Source organism: Cupressus sempervirens, chromosome 2 (assembly GCF_028749045.1).
Source record: "Cupressus sempervirens isolate cs-2001-9-10 chromosome 2, ASM2874904v1, whole genome shotgun sequence".
Lineage (NCBI taxonomy): Eukaryota > Viridiplantae > Streptophyta > Pinopsida > Cupressales > Cupressaceae > Cupressus > Cupressus sempervirens.
Window position 1 is genome coordinate 320,031,858 of NC_143119.1, and position 16,454 is coordinate 320,048,311.

Below are 16,454 nucleotides of genomic sequence, written 5' to 3' on the forward strand. Positions count from 1 at the left end.
TATAAAAGGGCTTAGGGTTAGGGATTATTTCATAAGGTGTGATGTGAAATTGGTTCTTGCGGCAGTATTGTGTTGTAAGGGATTACAGATTGTAATAAGGTTGTAATCATGGGATCATAAAAATATTGGACTTGCTGTTTGGTGGATGTAGCCCAGGGATTGGGTGAACCACGTTAAATCTTGGTGCCTTGTGTTCTTTTCTGTGTGATCTATTATTTTTTGTTATTGGTTATAGTTGCATGTAATTGTTATTTCTATTTGTGGTTTAATCCTTATTTCTATCCGTGGTTTAATCCTAACACTTAATAGGACTAAATGAAATTCTAATGGACTATCATTGTCCAGGCACAAATAACATTGGAGTGTTTAGAGTCTAGGAATGTTAGTGATCATAAAAGATCAAAATTTGGTTAATAGTCTTTTTGTTTAAAGGGATTCCATAAAATATATGTCGACATTAGTTTGAGTTTGTTCTATTTTAAAACCAAACCATTCAACTAACCAATGATAGTTGTATTAGTTTTGAGTTAGCTTTAGGAATTTCTATATTTTTGTTTTGAGTCTTTGTTATAAGAGAGACAGTCAGGTGTATGGACAAAGGAGAAAGACAACAATAAGAAAACTCAATTCTTTGCAATTGATTTCTATCACTTTGGATCTCCAATCGATTGGTTTGTATTTGAAAGACTTTGACAAGGTTTTATGCATGAACTACTATGTTTTATTAATACATTTGATAACATTGTAGGCTTGCTGTCATACCAGTCTTGACTTAAAATAATTACTCTTGATTTCAATTTGCTATTGCAGTAACACCTTAGGTAGAATGAGAATCATCCCATGAATGTAGAGGCCTAACCTTCATGGGATGAAATTGTTAACATGTATTATAAATTGCTAATAGTGCATATGCAATTTTGTGGGGTGTAGAAGTGATCACAGGTTGAAGATATATTGGAATTTAAAGCCGTATATAGCAGGGAATATTTTGCCTGAATGTGGAGTGAATCCTTTGTTGGAAAAACATATAAACATATACAACAAGGAATATTTTGTTGTTTTATGTGAACTCTAATTTGTAGATTCTCAAATATGATAATAAAAGCATTCAAATTCGATATGTGCTTCAATCTTTTAGAGAAGCTTTCAATACTTACCTCATAGTTGTTGGAGGCTTTGGAGGTCTTTGAGCTCCCATTTCTATCTTTTGCTATTTTAAACCTTACAAAGACAATGCAAATGTATACACTTTAGAGAAGTTGATGGAGGTCATCTAAATTATCAAATTCCTATTAACATGGAGTTCAATTTATTATGATATAAGGTAGTTGACTTCATATGAAAAATACATCTGTGATGACAATAAAACACTTAAGAAGAATTCATTACAGGCAATAAGATAAGAAAGACAATAAACTTATAAAGTATAAATCTCATATCAACTACAAATTATACTTACTAAATGGTGCAGAGACAATTCTTTTATAAATTGGGTAGAGCAAGATTTTGAATAAATTATACTTTGAAACAAGGAATCACCATTTGGCCTACAATATACACCAAGCATCATGCACTCCTTGAATTTAACATAGAGTTTAGTAGAGGAGAAGCACTACAAAGGAAAAAAAAAATTTCCATATTAATTGCATAATACTTACTACCTAGCATAGAGGAAGCTCTTCTGGAAAAGTTCCACAAACCTCAATTAAAACTTTGTGAATGGCCCATTTCCTACTGCATAGAATCCTTCAAGTTAAAAGGTAATCAGCCAAGTTGATTTGATAAAATGCACCATCGATTATGTACAAATAAAAATAAGCCTGAGATTTAATATAGAATATATACAAAAGCCAATATAAATCCTATTAATTTAATAAATATACTTACCCATTAGTGATCTACTTATAAAGGGAAATTCCATATAGATCCTAGATAAACCTTCTTTGCAGGGCATTCGTCAAGTTTTACACTAGTACATTACTATGCACCAGTCTGTCAACTAGTTTCTCCTCTCTCGAATTCTTCATGAAATTGCACAAGGATCCATAGTTCATGCATGTTTTACCATATCTATACAAATCTCCCTGATAGAACTGGGATCTTCTCTATGGAGACTAAAACACTCAATACAAGCTTAGTGGAGAGTACCAAAATCCCCAATGTGGCATTTAGCTATGGGATTAAAATCTGAGGACCTAGTTTTATAGGTTAAGCATTTATTGGAATATTATGTAATGGGGTTGAGGAATACACTATCCCCCCCCCCCCCCCACACACACACACAAGTTAATTTATATTGGGGCAGACACCATTGAGGTAGTCATTGAAGAAATCGATGAGCTACTCTTCTTTTCTAAGGAACATATTTATAGAGACCTTTTACTACATTGGGGTAAAGAAAGTTTTTGTTGATGGGGTTCTTCCCATACATCCCAAGGTTTGGAGTATTAATGTTTAGGGAAATGGGAGAACTATCATTGATTTTGGCACCACCTTGACCTATATTGTAGAGCCTATATACCAGATAATCCTTGTAGCATTCAAAATAACTATTGTATCCGAGAATAAGACTTGTACAGAGCTAATTTGATCTATGATTCAATGTCTTAGGTATTGCCAGACTCTAATTACTAAAGCTTACAATTATTTTCAAGGGTGGCACAATATTTAATTCTCCTCCTTTAAAATATTTCATCAATTTTGTTAATGAAAAGTGCTTGACATTATAGGGTGTCTCTTCTCTTAGTGTTTTCTCTATTCTTGGTAAGATTTTGCAGCAGAACTTTTTTATCATGTATGATAGGGAATTTTCTAGACTTTATTTTTCTCATATTGATTGTCCCACATCTTAGGATGTACATTTTTCTTGAGATTATTTTCATTTGAAGTGCTATCATTATAGATAAAAAATCATTTTCCTTTGATTCTGACTATGCTCCTTAATGTACATTTGCTAGCCATAGCATTAGTCAGACAAGAAGCTTGTTTGTTACACTTTATTTTCTAAGTGATTATATCTATATGCCAAGTTTGATGAAAAAGAAAACTAAGAATAATTTGGAGTATTGGAAAGAAAACCTTCACAGTGACTCAAGGACAATGACAAAGTGCAGCATCAGGTTCTTAAAAATAAGAGGACAATTTTCAGAAGGCATTTTTTTCTTTTGCTTCAATGAAAAATAGCCCAACATACACATTTTCTCAACTTAATTTTACCAATTCCAACAAAAGAATTATATATTACCTCTATTCAAATTTCAAAGGACCAATAAATTTCAATGTATTTCTTTATTGAACATTACAAACTCTTTCTTTATTCCAAGGTTGAAACTAGATAAATATTTCTTTTATCCTTTTTAGTTTATTAATAGAAGCAAACCTATTATTATTTGTTATGAAACAATTATATTAATATGAATGATAGAAACAATCATGTCTACAATGATCAAGAAGGGAAATCATCAGCAAACTAGCCAAAATGCAATAATAACCATAAAAAATTTAAGGATGCAGAGAACAACAAAATTCAATAGTTTTAATATTACTAATGACATCAGTAATGGGAGGGATATTTATTGAAGATACAACTTCTTTATACAATTAATTCAAAACTTTTGTCAGAAAAATTTCATATTGCAAAAGTTATTAATCAATATAGTTAGCATTGACATATAGAGAAAGACGTGAATCAAACAATTGTATAAAGAGAAACAACTTGTATATTACAAAAGTTTCTACCACTTACTTGTAAAGGATACATTATGAGATTTTATCTCACATCTGGAAGGGTATAATCAAATATTATTTTTTCTTATTTATCCATACTTGGATAGCACAAAGTGAGTAGAGGCTCCCTTAAGGCAATCAGTTGAACATATTAAAACATCGAGAATGACACCAAAAGACATCACCATTTGAATTATTATATTAGACAAGAGATTACACTAAAGTAAGTGGTTTGATCAAACCAAAACTGTAGAAATCATTACACATTTCTAAAGGAATATTAGGAATGTTAATTATTGTTATGTCATCATGAGTGATAAGGAAGGGATCAGTTGCTTAATTTACATAGTAATGTTTGAGACAACCAAATAAAGTCCTTATATATATATATATAATTATTTATATAAAACTACAAAAAATCAAACCATTAGCTGTGCAATACCCAGATGTACCTAAAATTGGCACAAAGAAAATAAAATACTTGGATAAAGTACTGCTGCCATTCATATATCAACCCAAAATTAAATGTTTAAAGACATCTCTTTATAGTCTCCATGTGAAAATGATAACATAACTAATTATTGTTAAGTTTAACTAATTTCCTATTTGATTTAGAAGGGATTGTTGCTAAATGAAGGGGAGAGGATCAATTCATTAGGTGATTGTTGTATGATATATATGTGCAAAAATTCTATTTCCCTATGATCTATTATGGTAATCATGAACTGTTGTCAGTTCACTATTGACATTAGGAGAGAAAATTAGTTCACTATTGACATTAGGAGAAAAAATTGTGAAATCATAGTTTCCTAAGACAATTCCTCTATCAGGTCTAATGCCAGATCAAAGGCATGAAAATAACCTTCATAACAATATAGTAGATTACTTAGACTCCCAAACACACAACTCGAACCACATAGCAGAACTCATAATGTATACTTCAAACAAAATATTAGAACCAACGCATCATGTAAACTAACTAAACAGAGCAAAAAATGAAAGCAAAGTCTTTTTAGGTGATAGAAGATTGTTCAGCCACTGTGATGGTCCTACATCACTAAGTCACAAGCGAGCTTTATGAAGCCACTACAGGACCTTAACCACATCCTAAAATTGCAAGTAAAATTGTGAATTGAATCTGAATATACAAGTCACAAGGATGTCTTGCATATTGATGTTGATGTTTATTGACATGGATGAAGCTCTTTAGGAGCAGACACTTGTGAGATATAGTACTTGCTTCTAGATTATTGAGCCAAGGAGCAAGTTCAAGGGCTTGTGAAAGGAATTGAAGCTAGTTTGAGCGTATTCAATCTAATAAGGGACTACGGTTGTCTAGAAGATTGAGAAATCTTGTTTATGATTGCACTAATTTGAAGTGTATGAACAAAGTGACAAAATATTCATCAATATCTTCTTCACAACTAGAAATCATTTTATAAGACAAAGTAGCTATGGATATTCTACAATATATTTGAGATTAATACAACAACAAACCTTGTGATGATGATATTGAGCCAAGGCCAAATGCCACCAAGTAGTCTCAATATTTTAAAATATGATATGAAAAGTGAAAGGTACTCCATATAAAAAGTGAGAGGTACTCCATAGGAAGTTTAAGAAGGGTTTAATGAAATAGATTTTGGACACCTGCTTTTTGAAAATAAGACATGTTAAAATTGGTATTGAACATACTTCTAATGGTCTAACTTTGATCACTTTCTGATGGCTTCTCTATTTGGACATCTTGTATATTTGTAGCAACTATATTCTGATATTCATCTAGTTTGTCATTCTTGTACACTTCTTTTTTGAAATGAGAAAATTCCTATCATAGAAAGTGGAAAGGACAATATGTGTAAGCTAATTGTGAGATGGCCTCAATGTTGGTGAAGTTTGATTAATAGAAATTCAAAATTGTGGTCAACTCCATGGAGAGATCGTCAAGGGCTTTCTAAATTAGTAACATACTCCTCCCCCTATTTTTAAAGAAAATGAGATTCAAAATAAATTTATATTATTGCTTCGGTAGGTTATAGTTGATTAAGTCCACTATGTAGATGCCAAGGGTTTGAAATGTTGGCATTCATGTTAATTTAGAGTTTTAAAACTTTTATTGGTGCATAAGTGTAAGACATGAATTTTGTTTGGCAGACTAGATTTGGAAAAAAAAACTCTCGGCACAAAAAATTGAAATGAAGGACACCAATCCCAAATTTATATCAAGGGTGAAGGAAATGAATTTGAGAAAGTTAATGCACCAACATTCGATACTGTATATAGTATCATCCACAAATGGGGGTTTCCCTAAGGCATAAGGTAACCATCTTGCAATCAAATACGGAGGAAGTAATAAGTGTTTACCCTGAAGGAAGCAATGGTGTCACAAAGGAAATCTCCAGTGCCAGTTGTGCGAGTAGTTGTAACCAATGATCAATCTTATGGAAACATTGTTTCACAACTCCATATGACCAAATTAAAGCAAAATGTGGCAAAATTCACAAATCTTAAGATAAAAAAGACCAAGACTCAAGCCACTATCTATTTGAATTAAGCACAAAACAAGTTCACGCAGAATCATCAGTCATCCAATCCTCCATATTTGTTTCAAAATACTCGCCAAAATGCAAAGAAAAATTCTTAAATAAAGGGCTAATACACTATAAAATCCCTTATTGTGGATGTCACTCTCAGTTTATGTCTCAACTTACAAACCCTCCTATTTAGGCCCTCATAACTAGGGCTTCCTCAAACTACACCTTCCCCCAGTCAATCCCAAATCAATGGTTGTTTAAACAAGAAGGTATCAACTCACCTATTCACCTATTCACTAGTTGTGATGTGAAGCTAGGCAAGTTTGTGTATACTCAAATGATGGCCGACAGTTCCAATTTAGGGCTATAGTAGATGAGTTTCCAAATGCTCCAATGAAATGTTCCAAGGATGAAGAATGCTAGAAATCCTCAATTATCCATAGAATGATGCTTGATTGGTATGGTGCTCAAGTGAAGTGAAATGCTCAGCTAACTTGCCGCTCAAGTGAAACGCTCCAATGAAATGCCACTATTTTTTTTTTTTGGTGTTTATGTTGCCATGTTGGTCGCAATTGAGACCAACACAAAATAGAAAGCAGTGGTTGCAATTGTGACCAACACGGGCATGTATTAAAAAAAGAAGAAGTTTCCCTTATAATGATGACCAACCAAGCCATTTAAATTTGTTGGTAAAAAATTTAGGTCAAAATTTAGGGTTAAATGTACTAGTGAATAATAAAGATCGAATCTGCATAATACCACACTCACAAAATTCTCAAGCCTCTGGTAGATGTCCTAGAATTGGTCAACAATCTAGTCAATCCCAACCCAAAACATAGGCATCGCACAGAAACAAGACAATCTCATAGTTTGGATTGATTTGAAAAATATATTGTTGAGTTAAATAGTTAAGGTTTCAATTTCCCATTTAATACATGTTTCAAGTAAATAAGTTTAATAGTCCATCCTAACGAATTAACCCATTCCTATATTCGAATATAACACACAATTACCCCTATTTGATTTTAAGTCAATTTCCTAAAATAATCCAAAGGTAAAAATTTATTTGAATTAATAAAATAATACTTGTTGATCTTTAAATAAATAATCTACGATTTTCTTAAAATTAGTATTAAATAAATTTAATACTTAATTGAATAATTTCCATTATTCACCAATCTTAATTCAATTATATTTAACTAAATTAATTAATAATCATATTAATCTTTTATTAATTATTTATTAAAATAATAACTATTAATAAAATTTATTAATAAAATTATTAAATAAATAATAATCTAAAATTAAATATTATAATTTTAATAACAATTTTTATGAAAAATTAAATTAAATTAAATTATAAAATTTATATTATTATTAAAAAATTTAAAAAAAATAGTAACATTTAAATATTAATTTCACTGGCTTTTATGTATAGCTGTGCGGCTGCACACTGGGCTGCGACCGCTGGCAGCAGTACTAACTGCTGCTGCGTGTTGCAACACAGTTTGGGCACACAAACTTAACACAAAGCTATGGAAAGGAGAAAAGGGGAGGTGGGGAATTGGTAGCCCTGCCTCCTCCCAACAATTTATTTATTTATTATTAATTTATTCTAAATTTTTAAATAAATTTGTATAAAATCAAACCCCAATAAAAATTTAGATATATATATATATATAATTATTTTATAAACAATTGCCATTTTAATCTAATACGAGAAGTACAAACAACCATTCAAATTTCCAACCTAGAATTTCCATTTTCAAATTCAAACCCTTTGCAAATTAATTTTCCATTTTAAATCTATTGAAGGATAACATTAATCTTTTAGTTTTCTTGTAAACAATAGATTTATCATATATACTAGAGTTACATAATACTAAAATATTCATCACAAGGATTCTTCAGATAATCAATCAACAGACACGATGAAGATAGGAAAGAAAGAGTGTAGTAAATTTAGCAAACAATCACAAATGTCTACCTAGACACTATGCTAATCACTATACCCAAGAAGATCATAGAGAATTTCCTCCTTTCAGAACCTTCTACTTTCTAAAAATTCCTTGTCTTCCAAAATTTGTCGTCCCTCAAAAATGAACCCCCAAATTGTGATATGGAGTTCTCTCCTAAAATTGGGGCACCAAATGTGTGATTACCCTAGAGGACTCCTTGCTCACCCGACTTTAACTCTTTATCAACTTTTCTTTATCTTTTCTTTATCTTTCTTTATCTTTCCATGCACGAATATAGAATTATAAAATAACTTTATTTAATTTCCACGTGACATCTCTTTTAATTAATTTATTAAATTTAATCTCATGCACATATCATGCAATCATAAAACTTTTAATAAATTAATTTATTTTCCCACTTCTTAAATTATTTTCAAACATTTAATTGATAAAATATTTATTAACTTAAGCAATAATTTTATTTAGCATTTATTTAAAAATGAACTCTAAATATATTATTATTAATTTAAATAAATATTATCATGTTCTAAGTTTATTCTTATAACTTTTATCTTCAAATTTAATTATTTTTATTTAATTAATTTCTTAATTAATTAAATATTAAAATATAATAATAATTTTCTATTAAATTAAATCATTAATTCAATCTTTTAATTAGACTTAATTAATAGAAAATTCACCAAAGGCTCATAAAATAAAATACAAAAACTCATCACAGAAAAACACATACAAAATCAAACTAAAGGGTTATAATCATGAATTAACATCATTCAATACATTCAGAAGGTAATCAACTCAGATACTTGTCCTAATTTTCTAGGACAAAAAGGCTTAAATGTTTAAGATTTGGACTTAAGAATTTATCTCCCCTCTCTTACCATTGAGATAATGTGATAGGGTACACTCATCCTGACAATTTAAGGAAGTCAATACCTAGTACCTGCAACCTGCATAAAATCCACACATGTATAGACACAATATTCTAGGCTAAATAGACAATGGTAGGAAGTGGTGCATCGTATAGATCCCGACTAGTAGGTGACTATGACTCCCTTCCTTAACCACAATAGAAATGCCATACATAAAGAAAACATACATGCACACCATACACATGTATTATGGGGTAAGTATCCATAAGAAACACGTGATAATCCATCTAACTAACCATCATTAATAACTGAAATCACTAAATAATCATCATGCATACATGAGGTATAGAGTACCAAGTAATCTCATCATATATCAACTAAATCTGAAACAATATCCGATAATCTCAAATAATGCTACTAATCATCAAACATAAAACTAGCCTTAAAGAGTTCAACAACAATAATAAAAATGAAAACTAGGGGCAGGCACCACATTCATCCCCCCTAAACTTAGGCTTGCTCTTGGAAGCCTACAAGAAAGGTAAAACTAAAGAACTCACTATGTGGGTCCCATTGAACCCTTTCCCCCTGTAGGAGGATATGACTCTATTGAGAATACTACAACAATAATATCTGAGATAACTAGGTGCTATAATAACATACTACCTTAAAGCATAGATAAAAGATACATGTTTTGCAAACAAAATAAGTTTCAATTTTTCAGTTATGCCTATATTTAGGTTTATGTATAGTTTCAGTTTTGAAGTTTAAGTGTTCAAGTTGAAAATATACAACTAAAAGTTTAAGTTTTGTTTCAATTCAACTAGTTCAAGTTTCAATTTGAAATTGATATACACAACTGTTTAAAGTTTTCATTTTTGTTCGACTAGTTAACAACTAGTGACATTCCAATATACCCAGAGCTCCCAATGTAGAAACTCAAGCTCTAATACCCAATGTAACGCCCCACCAAGGGATCTAAAATAAATAACCTAAAGTTTTACTAAGTTTTCCAAACATTTTTTGTCAAAAGAAAGAATAACATACATATCAAGCATAGAGTAGCAGAAACAATAACTTACAATCTATTTAAATAATTTACATTTGTTCTGAATGCCACTTAGCAATAAAATTTGTAATGCTCAATCATCCATTGTACATGTCATAGGGTATGAAAGGCTAAAAGAATATACATATGTGAAAATAGAATTACATCATCCTCCTCAGATCCATGATACAAAGTATAATATAATAAATGAAAGCATCCACCATAAAAGATATATCCATCCATCATAAAAGATATAAACATCCATCATAAGATATAACCATCCATCATAATGATACAAAGATAAAATGAAAGGAAATGCATACAAGGAAACTCTAGCCATGGTAGCAATAGACATATCTCAATGGTAAGAGTAAAAAGCACTACCACCGACCGCGTGGAACCTAAATGGCCCACTCCCATCGCACTGAGGAGATAGTCTCAAGTCCCAAACAAGGTATCAAACCACATAACAACTCTCTAAATCTAGGAAATCCTAAAGGTATTCTAACTCAAGGGTTCCAAGATAAATCGACATCTATACCTAGAGACATACAAGACACGTAGGAAACCTACTATGTAAGCAGGCAAGTGTCATCACATGAATCATGCTAGATTTACCCTGGCAATCTCTCAGGACCCCAACCCCCTAGTGATCCCTATGTGGCCACTAGTATCCTCTCGTACTGACAAGGCATACTATGGATGCAAGGTTGCAACCAAGCGTTCTCTCTACTCCCATCCTAGTCTATACTAGCACTCAAGGCATGGGCGAGAACATAAAAAGACTCTTATTAGGTTTATTTTACTCTCATTTAGTGTAGTGTTTTCACTTATTAAACAATTTACAATGAGTTACCCTGGCAGCCACTTAGGGCCCTGACCTCCATTGCAAGCCACTTCCCAACATTACAAGTAGATAACCTACCCTAGGCTCATAAAAGTATAAATCAAAGAATCATATAAAATCACCTCAGTCCTATACAAGTACCTTAAAAGCATCAAAATATAATTCACAACAATCACATCAGTTGTCTATGAGCAATTGGAAAGCATCCCAAAAATACTGATCGAAGACTCAAAATGGTTAAGTCAAATATGTCATAACATGACATCACCAAGAACAAATCATACAAAAACCTCAGTCCTATAAAAATGACTAGAAAGAAATCCAAATATAACTAATCGAAGACTCAAAATGGTTAAGTCAAATATCTCATAGCATAAATCTCGCTATCTCACAAAGACACTGAAGATAGTAACCAATAATATAAACACACTCATCATAGAGAATACCATCACATTACCATGGTTAAGTAAAATAATCAAGATAAGATCAGCATAATACCACACTCACAACACTCCCAAGCCTCTGGCAGACGTCCTAGAACTGGTCAACAATCTACTCAATCCCCAACCCAAAACATAGGCATCACACAGAAACAAGACAATCTCATAGTTTGGATTGATTTGAAAAATATATTGTTGAGTTAAATAGTTAAGGTTTCAGTTTCCCATTTAATACATGTTTTAAGTAAATAAGTTTAATAGTCCACCCTAACAAATTAACTCATTCCTATATCCGAATATAACACATAGTTACCCCTATTTGATTTTAAGTCAATTTCTTAAAATAATCCAAAGGTAAATATTTATTTAAATTAATAAAATAATACTTGTTGATCTTTAAATAAATAATCTATAATTTTATTTAAATCAGTATTAAATAAATTTAAGACTTAATTGAACAATTTCTATTATTCATCAATCTTAATTTAATTATATTTAACTAAATTAATTAATAATCATATTAATCTTTTATTTATTATTTATTAAAATAATAACTATTAATAAAATTTATTAAATAAATAATAATCTAAAATTAAATATTATAATTTTTTCATAACAATTTTTATAAAAAAATTGAATTAAATTAAATTATAAAATTTATATTATTATAAAAAAACATTAAAAAAAAGTAGCATTTAAATATTAAGCTATCGGCTTCTATGTATAACCGTGTGGCTGCAGACTGGGCTGCAATTGCCAGCAGTAGTACTAACTGCTGCCGCGTGCCACAACATAGTTTGTGTACGTAGACTTAACACAAAGCTGTGGAAAGAAGAAAGGGGGAGGTGGGGAGTTGGTCGCCCCGCATCCTCCTAACAATTTTTTTAATTTAAAAAAAAAAAAAAAAATTATTAAATTTTTTTTATATAAAATCAAACCCCAATAAAAATTTAGATATATATATTTTATTTATTTATTTATTATCATTATTATTTTTTATTATAAACAATTGCCATTTTAATCTAATAGGAGTACAAACAACCATTCAAATTTCCAATCTAGAATTTCTGTTTTTAAATTCAAACCCTTCCCAAATTAATTTCTCATTTTAAATCTATTAAAGAAGGATAACATTAATCTTTTAATTTTCTTGTAAATAGTAGATTTATCATACATACTAGAATTACATAATACTAAAATATTCATCACAAGGTTTCTTTTGATAACCAATCAACAGACACGAAGAAGACAGAAAAGAAAGAGCGTAGTAAATTTAGCGAATAATCACAAGCATCTACCTAGACACTGATGCCAATCACTACACCCAAGAAGATTGTAGAGAATTTCCTCCTTTCAGAACCTTCTCCTTTCTAAAAATTCATTCTCTTCCAAAATTCGCTGTCCCTCGAAAATGAACCCCCAAATTGTGATATGGAGTTCTCTCCTAAAATCGAGGCACCAAATGTGCGATTACCCTAGAGGACTCCTTGCTCACCTGACTTTAACTCTTTATTAACTTTTATTTATCTTTTCTTTATCTTTCTTTATCTTTCCATGCACGATTATAGAATTATAAAATAACTTTATTTAATTTCCACTTGACTTCTCTTTTAATTAATTTATTAAATTTAATTTCATGCACGCATCATGCAATCATAAAAGTTTTAATAAATTAATTTTTTTTCCACTTCTTAAATTATTTTTGAATGTTTAATTGATAAAATATTTATTAACTTAAACAATAATTTTATTTAGCATTTATTTAAAAATATGCTCTAAATATATTATTATTAAATTAAATAAATATTATCACATTCTAAGTTTACTCTTATAACTTTTATCTTCAAATCTAATTCTTTTTATTTAATTAATTTCCTAATTAATTAAATATAATTAAATATTAAAATACAATAATAATTCTCCATTAAATTAAATCATTAATTCAATCTTTTAATTAGACTTAATTAATAGAAAATTCAACAAAAACTCATAAAAAAAAATATGAAAACCCATCATAGAAAAATATATACAAAATCAAACTAAAGGGTTATAATCACAAATTAACATCATTCGACGCATTCGAAAGGTAATCAACTTAGATACTTATCCTAATTTTCTAGGACAAATGGCTTAAAGGTTTAGGATTTGGACTTAAGAATTTATCTCCCCTCTCTTACCACTGAAATAATGCAATAGGGTACGCTCATCCTAGCAATTCAAGGAAGTCAATACCCAGTACCTGCAACCTGCATAAAATCCATGCATTTACAAACATAATATTCTAAGCTAAATAGGCAATGGCAGGAAGTGGTGCATCGTGTATATCCCGACTAGCAGGTGACTACGACTCCCTTCCTTAACCACATCAAAAATGCCATACATAAAGAAAACATACACTCACACCATACACATGCAGTATGGGTAAGTATCCATATGAAAACACATGATAATCCATCTAACTAACCATCATTAATAATTGAAATCACTAAATAATCATCATGCATGCATGAGGTATAGAGTACCAAGTAATCTCATCATATATCAACTAAATCTGAAACAATATTTGATAATCTCAAAATAATGCTACTAATCATCAAACATAAAACTGGCCTAAAAGAGTTTGGCAACAACAATAAAAATACAAACTAAGGGTAGGCACTATAGTTCTTCTCTTCAAAACAATCTTATATCAACACAAAACACAAAGAGAACACAAATAAAATTTGACACAAACACTCTTTCTTTCGTTGATTCATAAAACTATTACAAATTGCCTCCAATATGAGGTCTTTACAATCATTGTTGTTGTGACACACCTTCTATTTTGTAACTTAATGAAATAAGACTTTAAAACCTTCATAAGACTTTCTCATTTAGTAAGTTTAACATATGCATCAATTATAACTTAACTCTTCTTAATATATCAAAACTGTAGCAATAATTATTCACGAGAAAACTAAATATCTTGTATGCATGATCAAATTATTTGACATTGACTGTTCGAGCAGTAAACTCCACATAGACTATACATTTTTAATAGGAATAACTAAAATGCATGAATGGTGCATGATTAAATAAATAAAATACAACTTAATTCCAACTATTGTTAATTTAGAATTGGAGCTTAATGGTGGAATCGAGGTTAACTTGCATAGTGGAACTGAAGTCTTGCAAATTAGTTCCTACAAATATGTTCTTATTCTTATTTATGAGTAGAAAGTCATGTAAGAATCATAATAGATCTTACTTGTATGAGGAATTCCTTTGGTAGTGTACTAATTTCCTACTTATCTTATGATTGTACAATTTACATCTTTTCATCTTTGGCTTGGTTGCAGTCATGCTAGAAGATATCTGTTAACATATATATCTAGAGCCTAAACTAATAGCAATTTCTTTAAATTGTTTGAAAGGGAATACACTAGACATCCTTTATTTGGTTGGATTGCACCTATATAGTTTCAACATTCACAGAGGAGCATCATACAATTGTTAAGGATGGGTTTTACGCCTCAAGAGTTCTTAGAAATTCAACCCAAATTACTAGAAGATCAAATGTGACTCTAGACATCAGATTCATGACTAGGAATTTAATTCTATATTTTTTCTCCTTCATTTTTTTTCTAGGTCACTGTCCTTCAGAACACCAAATACAAGATATGTACAAAAAAGGGGTTAAATCAGAGGTTTGTATTTTTCATCCAAGAAATTTCCTCGTAAAATTGAGAAGAAAATTGTGAATATAGCTCATGTGTTAGAAAGTGTTGTAGAGATCAGTGGTTTTTATTTCAACTTAAAATATCAAATTTTTAGGAGAGGCAATAACCTACACTTGGAAAATACCAACATAATGTAATCACACACACCTTAGTGGTTACATTGATGCTACTAGTGATTACACAATTTTAGACATGTCTTTTTAATTCTCTAGTTACCAATGATAATAATAGGATATGGATTGAGAAATTTGTTAGGGAAAATAATACTATGGTTGAAACTAGAAGTTCTAGGGCATAAACATGGTCTGTGAAAGATTAATGACTACAACTTTAGATATGACTACAACTTTAGACATTATAATATATGACTCTTAGTATACTAAATTAAACAAATCTTATTCCTTGCCTTTATTTAATAAAATTCTTCGATTTTCTTATCGGGATATTCTTCACATCGATAGTTAAATTCATGATTTGATCAACCATGGATTATACTCTTTTAGAATATTTCTCAATGATGTAAAAATTTCCTACTTTTCTTTTATAGTTCATTCCATTAGAGAGGAAACTGATAAAACATTTAATATTTCTCTTTTGCATTACAGGCCGACTTTACTCTTACATGCCTACTAATATGTTAAGGTCATTTATCAATATACTGATAATAGGAACAGAGTTCCCATCCATGAACTGCAACAACTTCTTGAGAACATATGACAAAATCCAACCATCGCTCTTAAGGTTATAGTTCTATTCTATTGTTATACTCTCTCAGAAAAAAGGGAAAAATAACATGTAAGGTGGATGTTGTAAACCGAGAAATATGCTTTATAGAAATATATTTTCAAAGAAGACTTTCTCACTCATCACTTATAAACATGATAGGTTCTAATAGTGATCATAACCATCCTAAAAATGACATTTATTCCATTTTTATATTAATGAGAAAAATATTGAAGTTGGTTGTCAAAAATCAAGCTTTCAATAGGTTTCTAAAGCCCTATGAGATGATTAAGATATTCCAATCTTAACACAAATAATGTCACTCTGATTGAAAGTCTTAAAAAAACCATTAATATACTAGTTGATTAAAACATTGAATAGTGTAGTTTTAACCTTCACGTGTGCAATTGATCTCTAGCCATTTTAATAAGGAATGACAAAATAAAATAGTTATTGAAATATTAGTTCTTTTTAGTCTCTATGGGTAAATATTTGTGGTTCATACAAAATTTTGGACTTGAAACATGAAAAATTAGGTTCATACAACATCATCCTTAACACTATATACA